This window comes from Notolepis coatsorum (assembly GCF_963971535.1).
Source record: "Notolepis coatsorum genome assembly, contig: SCAFFOLD_858, whole genome shotgun sequence".
NCBI classification, from domain to species: Eukaryota; Metazoa; Chordata; class Actinopteri; order Aulopiformes; family Paralepididae; genus Notolepis; species Notolepis coatsorum.
Window position 1 is genome coordinate 46,631 of NW_028174628.1, and position 9,701 is coordinate 56,331.

Sequence of the window (9,701 nt, forward strand, 5' to 3'; positions counted from 1 at the left end):
TGTGTGTGTGTGTGTGCGCGTGTGTGTGTGTGTGTGTGTGTGTGTGTGTGTGTGTGTGTGTGTGTGTGTGTGTGTGTGTGTGTGTGTGTGTGTGAGTGTGTGTGTGTGTGTGTGTGGGAGTGTATGTGTGTGTGTGTGTGTGCATGGGCGGGCAGCATGAGAAATAGAGAGACAACAGGCAGAGGGGAAAAACAGCTAAATGTATATTGTTACAATTTACAAATTAATACCAGCACTGCTTCAACAAATTAAACTAAAACAACATAATACTGGTGGGACTGAATGTATATTTAATCAAAATACTGTACATGTTTTTTTTAGTATGTTCAACATCCTGAAAATAGCTGTTGATTGATTTCTGAACATCCATAAATGCATACATTTTGACCCATGGTTATTTTACCGTGTTACAAATAGTGTAATCTATGGTCTTACTGGGTCTCTATTTGTATGGTACTGGGTCTCTACTTGTATGGTACTGGGTCTCTACTTGTATGGTACTGGGTCTCTACTTGTATGGTACTGGGTCTCTACTTGTATGGTACTGGGTCTCTACTTGTATGGTACTGGGTCTCTACTTGTATGGTACTGGGTCTCTACACAGTCAATTTCGCAGAGTACATTTTACTCAAACTGAGTACATTTGACTCAAACTGAGTAAAATGTTACTCACTTGGGCTCAAATGGACTCAGTTTGAGTAAAATTTACTCTGCGAAATTTACTGTGTACTTGTATGGTACTGGGTCTCTACTTGTATGGTACTGAGTCTCTATTTGTATGGTACTGGGTCTCTACTTGTATGGTACTGGGTCTCTATTTGTATGGTACTGGGTCTCTATTTGTATGGTACTGGGTCTCTATTTGTATGGTACTGGGTCTCTATTTGTATGGTACTGAGTCTCTATTTGTATGGTACTGAGTCTCTATTTGTATGGTACTGGGTCTCTATTTGTATGGTACTGGGTCTCTATTTGTATGGTACTGAGTCTCTATTTGTATGGTACTGGGTCTCTATTTGTATGGTACTGAGTCTCACAAATGAATGGAAGCAAATACGGACCACTAGCCTAGCCACTTTCTACTGAACGCACAAATAGGAAATTGGTACTGTATCTCTCTTCTTGTCTGACTCTGGAGAAGATGGTCAAATGTCCCACAATGTTGGCGTGTTCCTTAAAGGAAAACTCCAACATTTTGGGAAATTATCTTATTTGCCATCTACCCTGGAGTTAGACAAGAAGATACATTCCTTTTTTCTTCTCTGTGCATGCAGTAGGAGTAGGAAGACGCACACCGTTAGCCTAGCTTAGCGTCGGTCACTGGAAGTAGGTTCCTCCATTAGCCTAGTTCCCAACGTCTTCCTACTCCTACTGCATGCACAGAGAAGAAACAGGTATGCATCTTCTTGTCTAACTCCAGGGTAGATGGCAAATAAGCTAATTTCCCAAAATGTTGGAGTGTTCCCTTAAATCAGGACATCCTGTAGGCTGCTCTTAATCTAACTGGTGAATATGACTTGTGTCCATGACTGTATCGTGCCCTGTATCCCTGTATTCCTGTTGTATGTTCTACTATATGTGCTTTTGTTTGTGTTTTTATTCTAATGTTATTTATCTCGCTTTTATTCTGTTTCTATTGCTATCCCTTTTACACACAGGATTTTAGCCTGTACCTTCTGGCAGGGGGACTGCCAATGGAAATGAGCCTTTTGACAAAAATTGGGTGCATTTAGGTTTTTAAAATGTTTTATTAATGTACGCTGTCCCCCTTGAACAAATAAAGTAAACCTAAACCTAATAACTATGTATTCCGCTGGTCTGAGATCTGTCTGACCAGTGAATAACCCTCTTGACTGGGCTGATACACACAGTGGTGGAAGAAGTACACAGTTCCTTTACTCAAGTAAAAGTAGAAATACCCAGATAAACGAGTACTCTGGTAAAAGTAAAAGTCCTCCATTCAAATTATACTTAAGTAAAAGTAGAGAAGTATTTGCTATTGAATGTACTTAAGTATCTAATGTAAAAGACATTCTACATGACGTTTGTGTATTCCAGTGCTTCTCTAGGTCGTCCTCGGACTGGCACATTCAATCCACTGACCTTTAACTCATTCAACGCCAGACCCGATGATAGTCGGGTTAACTCGCCGACCGCTCAGCGCCAATCACGAGTAGAGTCGGGTTGTAATCGTTATTTCTTTTATTAGCAATATCCATTCATTTTCATCCATCCAGCCTGATGTTATCATTGGGAATGGGTCTGAGCTTGCAAAAGAGCAAATACCGCCGCCTATGCCTTCCAGCTGGTATTGCACTCCATTGGGAATGGTGTAGTTTATTTTCTGGGACGATCCACCCGTTCATGTGTAACGCTCGGTAATGTGAGACGGACCTCCACTAGCAGTATTTGGAATGGCGATCAGATAATTGGATTATTTCTTTTGCATTTCTTCAGATACAAGGTAAGCAACTGACTGATAATCGACGGGTGTATTAGACCCATAGCTATAATTTAAGATATATTTTAAGCACTCGCAAATCTCGCAGTCCCCCCATTGATTAAAGCGGTGGCGTTCTAGCGCCCTCTCGCGCATTAAGCGATGGCGCAGAATGAGTTAAAGGTCATGTTAAAGTGGTATGTGGTCCAGTTATGCTGCTTTGATTGATTGATTGAAAAGTTTGTTAACAGATTGCAGAATGGGTACAGTACAGCTCAATACATACAATTGTTAAGGGGATGCAGACCAGAGAAAGACTTTCATCTTGTTCACTGCTCTGATTAAAGGTTGTGTTAAAGTGGTATGTGGTCCAGTTATGCTGCTCTGATTAAAGGTTGTGTTAAAGTGGTATGTGGTCCAGTTATCCTGCTCTGATTAAAGGTTGTGTTAAAGTGGTATGTGGTCCAGTTATGCTGTTCTGATTAAAGGTTATGTTAAAGTGGTATGTGGTCCAGTTATGCTGCTCTGATTAAAGGTCATGTTAAAGTGGTATGTGGTTGAGGTTATGCTGCTCTGATTAAAGGGCATGTTAAAGTGGTATGCGGTCCAGTTACGCTGCTCTGATTAAAGGTTGTGTTAAAGTGGCATGTGGTCCAGTTATGCTGCTCTAATTAAAGGTTGTGTTAAAGTGGCATATGGTCCAGTTATGCTGCTCTGATTAAAGGTTACATTAAAGTGGTATGTGGTCCAGTTATGCTGCTCTGATTAAAGGTTACATTAAAGTGGTGTGTGGTCCAGTTTTGCTGCTCTGCTTAAAGGTTGTGTTAAAGTGGTATGTGGTCCAGTTATGCTGCTCTGCGTAAAGGTTGTGTTAAAGTGGTATGTGGTCCAGTTATGCTGCTCTGATTAAAGGGCATGTTAAAGTGGTATGTGGTCCAGTAACGCTGCTCTGATTAAAGGTTATGTTAAAGTGGTATGTGGTCCTGTTACGCTGCTTTGATTAAAGGTTATGTTAAAGTGGTATGCGGTCCAGTTATGCTGCTCTGATTAAAGGTTATGTTAAAGTGGTACGTGGTCCAGTTATGCCGCTCTGATTATGTCATCTTGAAGTTGACAGCCTTCAAGTGTGAAAATATATAATCTTCATAAATGTTTGGCATGTTATCTATGCAAAAAAAAATTTCTTCAAAGTAACTAGTAACTGATGGGTTCAGATAAATGCAGTGGAGTAAAAAGTACAATATTTCCTTTGAAATGTAGTGTAAAAGTATAACGTTCCCTAAAATGAAAATACTCACGTAAAGTACAAGTAGCTCAAAATTGTACTTCAGTACAGTACTTGAGTAAAAAATACTGGATATAGAGTACTTCATGATCTACTCTTAACAACACGTTTAGTTGTTGGTGTTCTAAATTAATATTCCTTCTCATTAGCCTAATGTGACAGCCTCCCGATGTCTCAGCTTGACAAAGGCGTTTTTAATTTATTTTTCTTACATATCTTTCAGAGGAATTGTCAGAGGTATCTTGTTTCAAATGATTAATTTCTAATGACCGGAACATTCTATTACAAAATACACCAAGTAGATATTAAATATGTATGGGAACATGTTCCATCTCCTGGGGCTTTTGTAATGCCAGGTGAGGAAAATAAATAAATAAATAAAACCTTTCCATGCATAGCCTAAGTGTGTTCAAGGCCTGAGTTAGTTACCCAGCCAGGATATTCATATCTTGAGATGGCTTGAACGTGATCAACTCTGTCGGATAGGAACATGGATTACATACCTACATATAATCCTTTTATCTGTAGATACTATATCTATATCTGTACATATCCATTACCTACTCTTACTAGTTACACTGCTGTCCAGTATGACTTACTACCATAGTGTCTTTATACCTGCATCACTGTACATATTAATACTACAACTCTGTACATACAGCACTATTACTCAGTAGTACTAATTTATATATTTTATACCCAGTTTAATCACTGTACATTGTATATTGCTATTGCACTTTACTGTTACATTTGCACGTATTTAGGTTGTACTGACTTGTGCTGTATGATGATGATAATACATATGAATCTAATCTAATCTAATCTAAACTAATCGAATCTAATTACTAAACTACATTTCCCATCTCTAAACGTTGGTGTGGATATCACGAGGAGCTACATTGGTGCTGTGATCCCTGGAACGTGGCTATAATATAATATAATATAATATAATATAATATAATATAATATAATATAATATAATATAATATAATATAATATAATATAATATAATATATAATATATACCACTTACATGTTTGGGCTGGTTCTACTGCTGCTATACTACTGCTGGCAAACTCAACTATTTAGAAGCACAAAGGACACCACAGGGACACGGGTGAAAACGCTTAAAGATTATACAGTAATTATTAATAATAATATCCTTAATGGACTTACTGGACTGATCCAGTAATACTTTCGGGACGATTTTAGGAATGTAATATTCATCTGAATAGTACATCTTACAACAGCTTACCATAACTAAGTGATACAAAATGAATACAACGTGAATATAAATAATGCGGTGTGATATATACAGTAGTAAATCTCAAACAGGCTAAGATACTACGGGAGGTGCACCGTGGCTCACACAATAGCACTACAGTCTACCCATATAACTGTATGATAGCCATGTACATTAATACTGTATATATGCATATTTATATTTAGCGTATATATATTTATCCACACCTCCACTCTGAATATACCTGCATATATTCCTGTTTACATATCTGTAGATACTAGGCCTATATCTATATCTGTACATATCTATTACCTACTCGTACTAGTTATACCACTGGCCAGTATGACTTACTACCATAGTGCTGTTATACCTGTATCACTGTACATGCATCAGATTAGCGTTATTACTCAGTAGTACTCATTTATATTCCAGTTTAATCACTTGTACATTAGAGATATTGTTATTGCCCTTCACTGTTACCTTTGCACTCTGGTTAGATGCCAATTTATTTTCATTGATTATTGTTGTTATTACGTATTATTATTATTATTATTATTATTATTATTATTATTATTATTATTATTATTATTATTATTATTATTATTATTATTATTATTATTATTATTATTATTATTATTATTATTATCGCACCAGCACAAAGTGAATGGGGGTATTGTATGTACTTGTGTCTGTGTGTCTGTCCTTAACATTGACAACATGAACAATTTGTGTCCCTTTAGGTTTAAAGTTGGCAGATAGTTCAGCAGGCAGCCAAGGACCTGCATTATTGAATGTTTTTCAAATCGGTAAAGGATTAACAGCGCAGGTGGAGGTCAAGCGAGATTGATGCAGCAGGTCCAGTGGGTCGACACAATATTAGTCTCCTCGGTATCGACACGTTCAGTCCCAACAATAACAAAAGGACCCAAGTGTATTTACTGTCGCAGGAAATACACTCAGGTCCAAACGGTTGCATAGCGACATAATTCCAGTGATACCGTCTAAAACTGATCAACGTCTGTTGTTAGGCCTGTGTTGTATCATCGCAGTGCTGTTCAAGTTATTATTGATATTATCCCCAAATAAAAGGGGAAAACATTTAATACTCTTGTATACTCAAACTGCGGTACTATGGGTGTTTCACCATTCATACAATACATAGATGAATGTATGAAACTTAAACTTGAAACTTAAATACAACCTACATGGAGCTTGTAGGCCTACCACCAAATTCCACCATATTGGATTTCTGACCATATATCATTTGTTATTGGCTTAATATGGGTAAAATGGAAAGAAAGAAAGAAAGAAAGAAAGAAAGAAAGAAAGAAAGAAAGAAAGAAAGAAAGAAAGAAAGAAAGAAAGAAAGAAAGAAAGAAAGAAAGAAAGAAAGAAAGAAAGAAAGAAAGAAAGAAAGAAAGAAAGAAAGAAAGAAAGAAAGAAAGAAAGAAAGAAAGAAAGAAAGAAAGAGCCTAATTAGATAAACAAACACAAATCTTCTTCAAATGAATCAGTAGGACACAGGTCACAAACGTATATCTCTGAATCAGCCAAATTTCATAAAATGTAGCTTACGTTATTATTAGTATAAGTCAATACATACATTTTGTTCATGTTTGGTGAACGTGAGCATGTTGTATTTATAGCTTATGAATACAAGTTGGTTCACAAGATCGTGTTGAAAACTGGTTGCAACATAAGCTATCCAATTTGAGGCATACAATGGTGTGTCGTGTTGAGATCCTGGGTGTCCCTCCATTACCGAGCAACCGGACACTATACTATAATGTCCCCACTATTAAAGTGTTCCTCCCACAGTTTTCATTCCTGTTTAGAGTTTAGGCTTTGCGCCCAGGTTATGCTGAAGCAACTACTCCCTGATGTGCAGTGACAGGTTGAAATAGCGGGTCGCGCGAGGACCTAGGTGTGAAATGTCCCAGAAAATTGCATTCTTCTCGATCCTTTTGTCCAAATGAGAGAGCTCCACAGCCCTCCGTCTGAACGGGCTACACCTGTACAGCAGGGCCGCTTTTAGCCTGCTATATCAGGGTGGGCTGGTAGCAATAACAAGTAGCTAGCCCAGAGGTTAGAGACTGAGGTGGACTGATAGCCCAACGTTTGCCGGTTTGAATCCCTGGCCACAAATTGGGGGAAAATGAGAGCTGGTAACCGGAGGGTTGTTAGAGTCTAGATTAAGATGCAAGCTCCTGCCATTGTGCCCTGGGGCCTCTCCAGCTCATGGCTGTGTGTGCGCGTGCATGGGGCGTTTGGATGGGTTAAATAAATGCAGAGTATATTTTATGCAAAGTCAAGTCTCAAGTCTTTTGGGGTAATTTCAGAAATCCGTTGAACCAAACTATTTAGTTTGATGTTGTATCTACATTAAGGTATCGATTGTTGCGAGGACTGCATCTGAACAGGTGCCTCAGCCTGAGAGCGCCCCCCAGAGGTCGCGTGGCGCTGACACTCGGTCCCGACGCGCACGCTTCCCTAGACGCGCTCGTTCCACACCGGCTGCAAATCTACAATCAGAGGCTCCTGTCTCTTTCCCAGTGACGGAGGGGAGTATACACGCTTGGCCAGCCATGAGGACCACGCCCGTTCGTTCTGCCTGGAACAGTAGGTGTGCGTCGTTACCTTCTCTTGACTATTTGGTCTATTCCGGCGTATTGAGATTGCGTTTGAAAATTCGGACTGTTGTTGAATCCTCGTTTTGTTTGATGCACGTATTGTATCTACCTGCTGATAACTTAACCCTCGTTTTCGCCCCTGTAGCTTTGGTGTTTGTTTTCTGGTTAACTAACCCTTGCCTCTCTCTCTCTTTTTTTCATCTAGTGTGGGGGACGTCATCCCCGAAACCGCCACACTTGTTGTTTTCTTCTGCTCGCTTGCCCCTCCAGGACTCCCGACTATTCCTGGGAGTTGTTTAGACAACCCTGACCCACTACCAGGGGTGTAAAGTACTTGAGTAATTGTACTTCGTTACAATACTTAAGTACTGTTTTGGGGGATTTGTACTTTACTTGAGTATTATTAGGTTTGTATACTTTGTACTTTTACTCCATTACATTTCAGAGAAAAAATACATTTTACTCCTTACATTTAAAATGCAGACCTACAAAGTACAAAGTACACATCTCACAGGTCCAACCATTTTAATTAGTATATTTTAATTGTTTATCTGGCCGAACTAACGTTATTAATCCTGCGACCGCAGGTAAACAGCCAATCAAATCCCCATCAATGGAAAATGAACCCGCCCATACCCATGCTGATTGGTCCTTGTACAACACTAGAAAGGATGAGGATATTTGATTAAACACCTGCTATCAGAAGGATAGACAGTCAGATCTGCATTATGCTGTGGTTAATATTGTGATATTATTCAGGGTACTCCAGTATTCTGTCTTTAATATTGTGATATTATTCAGGGTACTCCAGTATTCTGTCTTTAATATTGTGATATTATTCAGGGTACTCCAGTATTCTGCCTTTAATATTGTGATATTATTCAGGATAATCCAGTATGCTGTGGTTAATATTGTGATATTATTCAGGATACACCATTCTGTTTTTAATATTGTGATATTATTCATGCTGTGATGTGAATGCCGTCCATGTTAGTTTACCTTCAATGGAGAAGTGCATTAAATAATTGTTATGCAAAAAAAGTGTCCTCTGTTCTTTCATTTCAGCATTGTCTATCGCAGAACACATTCCATTCCACATTCCAGAGTGTATGCTTGGTTTCATTCCAGCCTTGCCTAAACACCAGCTGATGATTTCACTAATTGGCTCACCTCTTCAACTAACTCACCTGGTGCAATGTATAGTTAAAATGAAAACTTGGCCCACGATGGAATGAGTTTGAGACCCCTGGTCTATCCCTGTTTCTATGCAAAAAGGGATTTTCTATGCAAAATAAATATTCAACATTCTCTTTTGAGACTCCGCCTCAGACTCTTATCCTTTGGCACTTGGAACTTGCTGTACTTTGCTTGCAGGTCTGCAGCCATTATTGCTGGATTATGAATAGCACCAATTTTAGCCACGGTAACGTTATCAAACTAAGCTAGCTGACCTAGCTCGTCTTCCCCGCATTGACATTTGATAAGGTTAGTCAGCTAACGCTAGTCAGTAGCTACTTGACTTAAATACGATTCACCGTGGGTGCATTATTGTTGATAGAGGGACAGTGTCAGGTCCTAGAGAAAGGACAGGCAATCATCTGATTTGATGTAACGTTAAAGCGGATGTTGTTCCAACTAGCTAGCTTTTCAGATAATGCTATCATAACACCAGCAAGCAAAACACATCCCGTCCGAGCTCCCCGTCACACCGCTCTGTCGGGACAATGGAATTTAAGAAAGTGTATGCTGTTAAAATGACAAACAGCATCACACTTTAAAACACGTTCATTTTATAATCCTCACTCTCGGCAGGAGATAAATGACGTCATGGGATCGGAGGCTAGAATTTACGTGTACTCGCCGATACCGATACCAGCATTTTAGGCAGTATCAGCGGCATTTCCGATACTGGTATCGGTATTGGAACAACTCTATATAATAACACATGGCACAGCCCTGCCAAGCCTGCATACAGTAAACTAACTTGATCATTAATCTAGCTGTTGTATCTTTACGCTTATGAAAACATTAAATAATATGTATAGGCTATAGGCCGTCGCTTTGCATTAATAGCCTATATTCTCAAATGGCATTTAATGGCTAT